Raw genomic sequence first — 10,000 nt, 5'->3', positions numbered from 1 at the left:
GGAAATATCTCAGTATGTATGCTTGTCCCTGATTGGATGCAGGCTGGAGGTATGTTAGGATGTACCTCATGCTTGTCCCGATTGGACCTGATAGGAAATGCAATGGATTATGGGTTTTCCTTCTTAAGTCACTGCAAATATGTCTCAGGGTCATTGCCTAGGAACTGGGTATGGACTTGGCTAGTATTTAATTAAAGCTTGCTTCAAATTTGGCTTTAAACTGTGGTAGTGGTCTTATTCTCCATCAGCGGCATTAACAAGATACACATGTGTAAGTTTACATGTTCTGGTAGCCAGATTTGTCTAAAAGGAAGAAAATAAATCTAATAGTGTATTTTATTTAAACCAATGTATCGAAGAGGTTTTTCATATAAAAATTATCAAGAGATATTCTTTCTTTTTCTGATACTAAATATTCATTATCTGCTGGGTACACCAGCAGCTCATCTTAACTTGGATTTGAGACGTTTTGAGTGTTCAGGACCACATGGGGCTCATAGCTACTCTCATATACAGCAAAGCGCAAGGAAAAACAATTATGTCAAATTAACCCTGGATAAAATAAACTCTATTATATAAATGTGTGTGTGTGTTTAAAAACATGTTTCATATATATAATTATAATAGATTGCAGAATATTCATATATGTATATATACGCACATATAGCAGTGAGAAATAATGAACAGAGCTATTGACGTCATCCCAGGCGGGTCTCTCAGTTTGGGAATGAAAAAGTATATAGAATGTGCATGGTATTACTCTGTTTATAAAAATCTCAAAGTGTGAAAACAAGGAAGATGCTGTTTAGAAACAAATGCATCTCTCTCCATTAGGAAATACTTAGACTTAATGATTTATAAATAGCAACAATGGGGGAAGGGCATGACGCCACTCCCAGCTGAGGAGCTCTTGGCAGTTGACGGCTGATGAAGAAGGAGGAGTTCCTTGTGTTCAGTGGCATAGTCACTGGTTAAGTTGTCCATGATCTAGTAAACAACTCCATGTCCAGGCCCGTGCAAGCAACCCTAATTAAAATCAGAGGGATATAATAATCAACAGAAGATGCAAAGCTGGAGGGGGCATGTTGGAAAGAAGGATTCCAGAGGGAGTGTGGGGAGATGAGTAAGGAGGTGAATATAATTAGAATACATTATATGCATTATTTTTTAAAAATAAATGATAGCATTTACAATTCTGGAGGCTGGGAAATCCAAGGTCAAAGTCCTGACAGATCTGCTATTTGGGAAAGGCTAGCTCTTATCCTTCAAAGATATGTCTTGTAGCTGGGTCTTCACATTGTACAAGGGGACAAACCAGCCAAGCAGTCTCCCTCAAGCTCTTTTTTATAAGGGTAGTAGTACCAGCCCAGAGACAGAGCACTCCCAAGTCAACCATCTTCTGCAGAGTCTACCTCCTAACACGGTTGCACTGGGATTGTTCCTCAGCATGAGTTCAAACCACAATAACATAAATGATAAAACAGAGCAGGAAGCAATGCCTGGGAAGGAAAAACTAAGGATAGACAAATGAGAGACAGAAAAATGAAAGGCCCACTGGGAGTGTCTCTGGCTGCTGTGGGGTGATCCTTCTGTATGCTGCGAATATGTATTACTCTCATTGGTTAATAATAAAGCTGTTTGGCCTATAGCATGGCAGGATAAAGTCACATGGGACAATCTAGCTGAGGACTGGGATGAAGTAGGGTAGAGTCAAGAGAAGTGTGAGTGAGCCGCCCAAGAAGCAAGATGCCAGAGGACCGGTAATACATGGGCCGTGTGGCAATACATAGATTAATAAAAATGGATTAATTTAAGTGTAAGAGCTAGTTAATAATAAGCCTGAGCTGTTGGACAAATATTTTGCAATTAATATAAGCCTTTGTGTGTTTTTTTGGGGGATTGAGTGGTCGGGACAGGGAAACTCCGACTCCATTTACATCTGGCAGTAGTAATATTTTATTGTAGAAGATGGCAATGGTGGTGTGGATGTTTGGTAGAGTACCCATCTATACCCCTTTACAAATGTCTTTCTTCTGATGCTGAAATGGGATCCCAAATCTAGCGCATGTCAGGCAAATACTCCACAAATGAGCTACATCCCTCGGCTTATGAATATTTTAAATACAGTATTTTAAGTGCCAAAAATTGCCAAAGAATGTGAAAAACAATACCTTACTTGGTATTGCTGTTACAAGTGCTATTTTGGAATAGCTGACTATAATGGTTAGCATTATTTGTCAACTTGATATCTAGAGTTGCTGGGGGAAAAGGCCTCTGGGCATGTCTCTGGGGATGGTGGGAAGACACCAGTGTCTGGTTGGGATCCTGGACCATAAATATGGAGAAAGAGCTGAGCTGGAGCATCGCTCTCTGCTTCCTGATCGTGATGACAGGATGCTTCCAACTCCTTTAGTTTTGGTTTTTCTGACATACTGGACTAGACCCTCGAACTCTGAGACTTCCTCCCTTAGGTTGCCTTTGCCAGTATGTCTTACCACACACAGCAAGAAGGAAGGATATTAAAATGCCCACCAAGCTCATTCAACGAGGCGGGTCAGAGAGAACACTTTAGCAGATGAAGGAAATAGGAAGAGGTGCAATCTCAAAGCAGACAATCGGCGGCTCCCCAGAGTTCAGGAGCTGCCGCTGGACCTGTGGATCTCTCCTCCTGCTGCTGAGAGAGGCCTGATGCTTTAGTTTTTCTTATAAGAGATTGGTTAAAGGACATGGAAAGTCAGTAGGTATCATTTCCCCCGACCCTGACAGTCAGGCTAAGCAGTCTCCCACATGCTCATTTTATGAGAGTAGCGATTCCATCTCTAAGACAGAGCTTTCACAAGTCAACCACTTTCTAAAGGGTCTACCTCTTCATGTGGCTGCAGTGGGGACTGTGCTTCAGCAAGAATTCAAGGCTCGTCTGTGCTCTGTGATGACAAGATGCCTCAAACAGGCCATTTAAACCCCCTGTGGTAAGTGTGGAAGTCTGGTTCCTCAGCTCTCACTGGTTACGACAATGCCCCACCACGTGGAACACAAATCCCAACCTGGTAAAGTCTCAGGGAGGCCGTTCACTTGCAACTCACCCCTGAAAAGAAACATGAGGATTCATACAGAAAGGCTGCGTAACAAGGCTTGTGGGCTCTGTCAGGTGATTACACACACAGTCGTGGAGAATCTACTCTCCCGTGGTAATCCAGTAATCTGCCCTGGAGCCTGTGAAATTTACTGGCTGGGAATCCCTTATGTTGAGATTAAAGGATCTGATTGCCACAGTCTAACCTGACAACTGATGTCAGTGTCTTGAGATACCCATCAGGTCATGTAGCTGAATGTTGCTCCCACCAGCCACAAAAGAAGAAAGGAAACTGAAAGCAGTTACCACTTGAAAAAAAAAATGTATTTTTCTATATTCATTGTGGTTATTGATGCCTGGTTTTGCACGTTCAAAGTTGCTTTTGAGGGAACTCTGAATGAGTAAAATTTGGCCTTTGTCCCTCCACCCATCATTCCCTTCCTTAATACTTATTTTCTCTAGGTACAAATTAGTAAGAATACTAGGTTTGCTGCTATGACAGAGAGGACCAATAATACATTGTGTAATATGGAAGTACATAACTCTGATAGGTAAAAATTCAAGCCAGTGTGGCAATATTAGACACATTATGGATGATTTTAAGGCCTGTAGCTCTTAGCTAGTTCTTCTGCATCCTCTAATATGGGTGAGTTTTCCCCATCTTCTAGTGACCCACCATCGCCTCCCTCGATCCTGTCAACTCCTCTGTATTCCACCCTGTGTAAAGAATTGCAGGGACAAGAAGCATAGTCAGAAAGTTGCACCCATCACTGAATCCAGAATTTTATCATCTGTCTACACAAAGCCACAAGGGCTGGCTTAAAGCTATGAGCAGAGTTCAGCTTCAACCAGACGAGTAATGCAGAGTAATGTGAAGAAGATTGTGTCTGCTCTCTAGATTCATGCAAGGCTGTGCTGTGGAGGAGATCCAGAGGACACGCGTGCACCAGGAAGATGCTGGCAGAGTCAGCAGCGACAGGAAGTGGCCCTCTGACATGGACAAGGTAAAGCCGTAAGTAAAAGAACTAAGGGATGTCCAGGAATACTCTCTGTTCTATTGACTTCTGACTCGCCAGACCTATCCCAAGAGTCTCCATGTGCAAGTGAGTTCTGGGATGTTTACATGGCGAGGGAATTGCCTACCACATTGAGCTCAATCATGTTGTGCAGCAATTCAAACCTCACACTTCAAGCAAAATCCCAGATTCCCACGTTGGTTGTTGAGTTAGAATCGGCTATTCTGCCTGTGTCTGTATCCTGTCCCTTGTGGCCCTATGCCTTCCTCACTCTCGAGTGGCAACCATAAGGTGCTCTTTAGTATTCTAAAGCATGTGGTGCATGTTTCTGCTGAAGAGTTGCACCTGCTGGGTCTTTTGTCTAGCCTGTTCTTCCACAAATATGTGCAATCTGGCTGCCTTCTTCTTTCAAGTCTCCCCTTAGTTACCACCTCTGTGAAGAACCAAATCCTGACCTATCCAGCCACGCTGGTGCTACCCAGAGTGAACAGACTATAAAGCTGGGGGTGCCCCACACCGGCCTCAGGATTTCTATTGCTGTGACAATACCATGACAGAAAACTTGGGGAGCAAAGCGTTTATTTCAGCTTACAGTTCCACATCACAGTCCATCACTGAGGGAAGTCAGGGTGGGGACTCAAGGGGAGGAGCCTAGAGGCCGGAACTGAAGAAGCCAAAAGGAGTGCTGCTTACCGGCTTGCTTCTCATAGCTTGCTAAGCCTGATTTCTTATACACTCCAGGACTACTTGCCCATCATTGGCACCATCCACAATGGTGGCTGGGCCCTCCCACATCAATCACTAACTACGAAAATGCTCCACAGGTTTGCCTACAGGTTGATCTGGTGGGGGCATTTTCTCAGTTGAGGTTCTCTCTTCCTGAATGACTCTAGCCTATGTTGAGTTGACATAAAAACTAACCAAGACAACATCCAAAGGTACAGACAAGTACCATGTTGCTGAGCTCAGGTGATGAATCATGTGGCCTGTATCTTAGTCACGCATGCATGGGAGGGCCACTACTATGCTTTTATAACCTGTTACATCATCATAATCATCATAATTTAAGCTCTCAATCAAGCCCATGTTTTCTTTTCTTGTTTTCTCTGTGCTGGGAATGCAACCCAGGGCCTTGTATGTAATAGGAGCAAGCAGGTGTTCTACCGCTGAGCTACGTCTCCAGCACAAACCTTTTTAAAATTTCTGCATGCAGTAATTGCCCAGAGTCTCACTGTGATAAAGCACCAGGACCAAAAGCAACTTAGAGAGCAAAAGGTTTATTTCCGCTTACAGTTTGCATTCCATCATGAAAGGAAGTCAGGAAAGGAATTTGAAATCGTCTCCTAGAGTCAGGAACTGAAGAGAAGCCATGGAGGAGCAGTACCTACTGGCTTGCTCCTCCTGGCTTGCTCAGTTTGCTTGTTTATACACCCCAGGTCTACCTGCCCAGGGGTGGCACCACCCACAGTGGCCTGGGCCCTTCCATTGATCATCAGTTAATAAAATGCACTACCGACTTGGCCAATCTGATGGAGGAATTTTTTCAGTTGAGGGTCCCTCTTCTCATATGACTCTAGCTTGTGTCAAGGTGAAAAAAAAAATTCACCCAGGAAGGGAGGGGATTATTTTTGAAAGCTTGTGGGGGAATCAGAGCCCTTCTGCCCTCAAGATAAGTAAAAAAGTAGGACTTACACAGGCAGTTCTCAATGCTACTGTCACCTGCAGGGTTTGTATTCTTAGCTCTTAACTATAGCTGACGTGTTTCTGTAGCTGTTTGATCACGTGCTTCTGGCCTCCTAATCACAGTGTGACTCCGTGAGGACAGAAGCACACGCCTGCCTTCAGATCATCGATATCTACTGTGTTTAGGACACCGTGCTGTTTGTCTTTGTGGAGAAAGAACTTCCTTCTTAGATGTGACAAGTGAGGTGACAGCTGGCCAGTGGAAGCTGACCAGATCCCTTCAGTCTCCTGTTTCCAAGTTTCCAATCAGTGAGCGCTGCTGGTGCAGCTGGATGATCACACGTGTTTTTACCTATGGGGTTTTGTTTGCATGGTTTTGTTTTGTTTTCTCCCAGAAATCCTGGTAAGAGAAACCATTCCACCCTAAACACAGCATGACACTCACAAATGACGGGATGAGCCGCGGAACTGCTGTTTAAGAATCAGGAAACACAGGTCTGTTTCAGATACAGTTTCATCCAGATTTTGTTTTACAGTGATCTAGAAAACAGCAATCTAAAGTTGTTCATGCTTTCATGATGTGTGCAACTCAACCAGTCCCTGGCCATCGCTAGAGTGTACTTGCACTATGCCAAAGAGAAAACAAGAGAACGGCATTAGTGAACAGAACTTCAGAGTGCTCCACACTTCTGAACAGAAATTCAAAAGTAGTAGTCCAGTAAATAATTGTGTAGTGAGGTGGTTTTGATGTAGGTCTGTCAATCCCAGGGTTGACTGAGATCGAAGGTCACTCAGTGAAGCAGTTGTAAATCCTGATGCCTGGCCAAACCTACTCGTTCAAGTCAGTGAGTTTTCAAAACCTCGACTGTTCATCATTGGTCCAGAGCAGCCCTCCACCAACTTCAATCTGTATATGCAGCATGTAGGCATATTGTCAAATGGGAGTTCCAATAAACAGGGCTGGGTGAGCCTGAGGCTACATTTCCTTATACATACATACAAACATACATACATACATACACATATACATATAGTGTGTGTGTGTGTGTCATGTTACATATACATGCATGTGGGTATATGCAATGTTTGTGTGCAGGTGAGCATGTATACATGTGCATGGATGTGTAGAGGTCAAAAGTCAACACTGAGTGTTTTCCTCAGCTGTTCTCCACCTTATTTTTTGAGACAGGGTCTCTTGCCGGCCGAACCTGAAGCTTGTCAATTTAGCTAGTCTAGGTGGCCAGGGAATTCCAGACATTCACCTTTCTCTGAGTCATTTCTGGTGGTGTGTGTGTGTGTGTGTGTGTGTGTGTGTGTGTGTGTGTGTGTGTGTGTGTGGTATGTACGGGTGGGGGCTACAGATACTTGCTGCCATGCCTAGCTTTTATGTGGGTGCTGGAGATCTCAGATCCCCATGCTTGTGTTGCAAAAACTTTACCAATGGAGCCATCTCGTAGCTCCAGAGTCTGTATTTCTCACAAGCTGTCCAAGATGCTGCTGCCACTGGTCTATGGACCACGTTTGAGGAACAAGGGCCAAAAGTGCACATGGCTGCATAAAGTAGTGATGGTGAGCAAGCGGGTCAGCAGGTGGGCCTTGAAAAGTATCTTCAGACCTACTTATTTTTAGGATTTATTGTTTTAATTTTCTGTGTATGAGTGTTTCCTGTATGTATGTATGTATGTATGTATGTGCACCATGTGCATGCTCGGTGCCCAAGAAGGCCAGAGTAGAGCAACCAAACCCAGGTCTCTCATTGAGCAGTCAGTGCTCTTAACCACTCAGCCATCCACCCCTGCAGCCACTTTAGTCACGTTCTTTATTGTGATTAAACAAACATGGAATAGTTTACCACTGGTACCATTCTTACGTTCTAGTTCGTGGCCATCATACACATTCATGAGGTCACACAGCCCCATCCATCTCCAGAACTTTTTTTATCTTTCCAAATGAAACCCCGCCCATTAAACCATTCCCTGTATCCCTTTCACCCAAGCCTGGCAGCTGCCACACCATTTTGGCCTCTGTAGATTTGTCTATTCTAGGTAGAATCATGCAGGATGTGTCATCCTGTGTTTTCTCTTATTCACTTAGCGTAAAAGTTCAAAGTTGATCCATATGTCGGGATTCCACACCTTTGTGTGTATGTGTGAGTGTGTAGTGTCTCTGTATGTGTGTGTGTGTGTGCTCATGTGTGCACACCCCCATGTGTTCGTGCATATGTGGAGGCCAAAGGTCAGCCTTGGATGCCATTCCTCAGAAGCCATCCAACTTGTTATTTATTTATTTTTGTCCATAGTGAAAACTTCAAAAAATTGCCAACAAAATAGGAGGTCATTGTCATACGCTTTATAAAATCAAACATAATTATATAGTCTTGATAGAGTAAGTGAACTTGCTAAGGCTTTCTGTGAGAGGACACGAACTTGAGAAGTTGTAGAGACCATTAGTGTGGCTTGCTTCTAAGTGAACAGCCTTCTGGGGGTCTGGCCTTTCCTCCCATTCAACATAGCTGAAGACTGTGGCGATCGTGTAGCAACCTGGACGTTTACATCTGTGAAGTAAGAATTTGAACTTTGCACGGGGCAGTTTCTGTTTGGGTTTTTTCTTCTCTCCTTTCCCAGCCAGCCAAAGGCAGGGTGAGCATGGCTCCTCAGGTCCCTGAGGTGAAGAGTGCGGAGCAGCAACTTCTCCATCTTGCTATTATTTTGTTTGAAGAAAGGCATTTATTGAGGGGTGAGGAAACACACACATGCAACAGACACAGACAAGGGGGGACTTGGAAAGCCAAAACATCCCCCCACTTTATTTTGTTTCTGTGGCTAGTACATTTTTTAATTGAAAATAGGTTTTTATTCATATAATATATTCTGATTACAGTTTCCCCTCCTCCAACTCCTCCCAGACCCCACCTCTCCTCCCATCTGAATCCACATCCTTTCTCTCTCCCTTTCATTAGAACACAAGCATCTAAAAAGTTAAAATAAAATGAAAAATGAAAAACAACAACCCAGAATCAGATAGAACAAAACAAACAGAAAAAACAGAGGTAAAGAAAAAACACAAGAAAGACATACAGACGCAGACACACACATTCACATACACACAAATCCCATAAAAACAGAAAATCAGAAATAATAATATATAAGCAAAAGACCTGTAAGGTCATAAAAATACCCAGACAAAGCATTATGAAGTAAAAAAAAAAAGACCCTCCAAAAATACCATTGAGTTCATTTTGTGGTGGCCATCTACTGCTGGACATGGGGCCTGCTCTTAACAGTGGTTTGTATGCCCAGCAAGACTCCATTGGAGAAAACTAGGTTTTTGTTATGTTTTGTTTTGAATACATACCATATCTTGTCTTTTTGGGTCTGGGTTTCTCACTCAGGATGACTTTTTCTATCTCTATCCCTTTACTTGTGAATTTCATGATTTTGTTTTTTTTTTAACAGCTAAGTAATATTCCATTAAGTAGCGATAGTGATATTGTATAATGTTCCACATTTTCTTTATCCCATTCTAATGTTGAAGGACATCTAGGCTGTTTCCGATTTCTGAATATTATGACTAGAGCAAAAAAGAACATTGTTGGGCAAGTGTGTTTGCAGTAGGATGGAGCATCCTTTGGGTATACGCCCAAGAGTGGTATAGCTAGATCTTGAGGTAGATATATTCCAGCTTCCTGAGGAACTGCCACACCAATATCCATAGTGGCTGTAAATGTTCCCTTTACCCCATATTCTTGCCAGCATGAGCTGTCATTTGTTTTATTGATCTTGGCCCTTCTGACTGGTGTAAGAGTAAATCTCAATGTAGTTTTTATTTGCATTTGCCTGATGACTAAGAATGTTGAACACTTCTTTGAGTGTTTCTCAGGCATTTGTGTTTCACCAATTAAAAACTCTCTATTTAGATCTATACCCCATTTTTAATTGGGTAATTTTTCTTGATGTCCAGTTTTTTTTTGAGTTATCTATATATTTTAGATGTTAGCCCTCCATTAGATGTGTAGTTGGTAAAAAAAAAAAAAAAATCCCATTTTGTAGCCTGCTGCTTTGTCTGAATGCTGGTGTCCTTTGCCGTTCTGAAGCTTTTCAGTTCATGGGGTCCCATTTATTAGTTGTTGTTCTTAGTGCCTGTGCTGTTGGTATCTGTTCAGAGAGTCTTCCTGTGCCAATGAGTTCAAGGCTATTTCCTACTTTCTCTTCTATCAGGTTCAGTGTAT

Source organism: Peromyscus californicus, unplaced genomic scaffold (assembly GCF_007827085.1).
Source record: "Peromyscus californicus insignis strain IS unplaced genomic scaffold, ASM782708v3 Scaffold_17__1_contigs__length_78620276, whole genome shotgun sequence".
Classification (NCBI taxonomy): Eukaryota; Metazoa; Chordata; class Mammalia; order Rodentia; family Cricetidae; genus Peromyscus; species Peromyscus californicus.
This window is presented reverse-complemented; position numbering follows the sequence as displayed.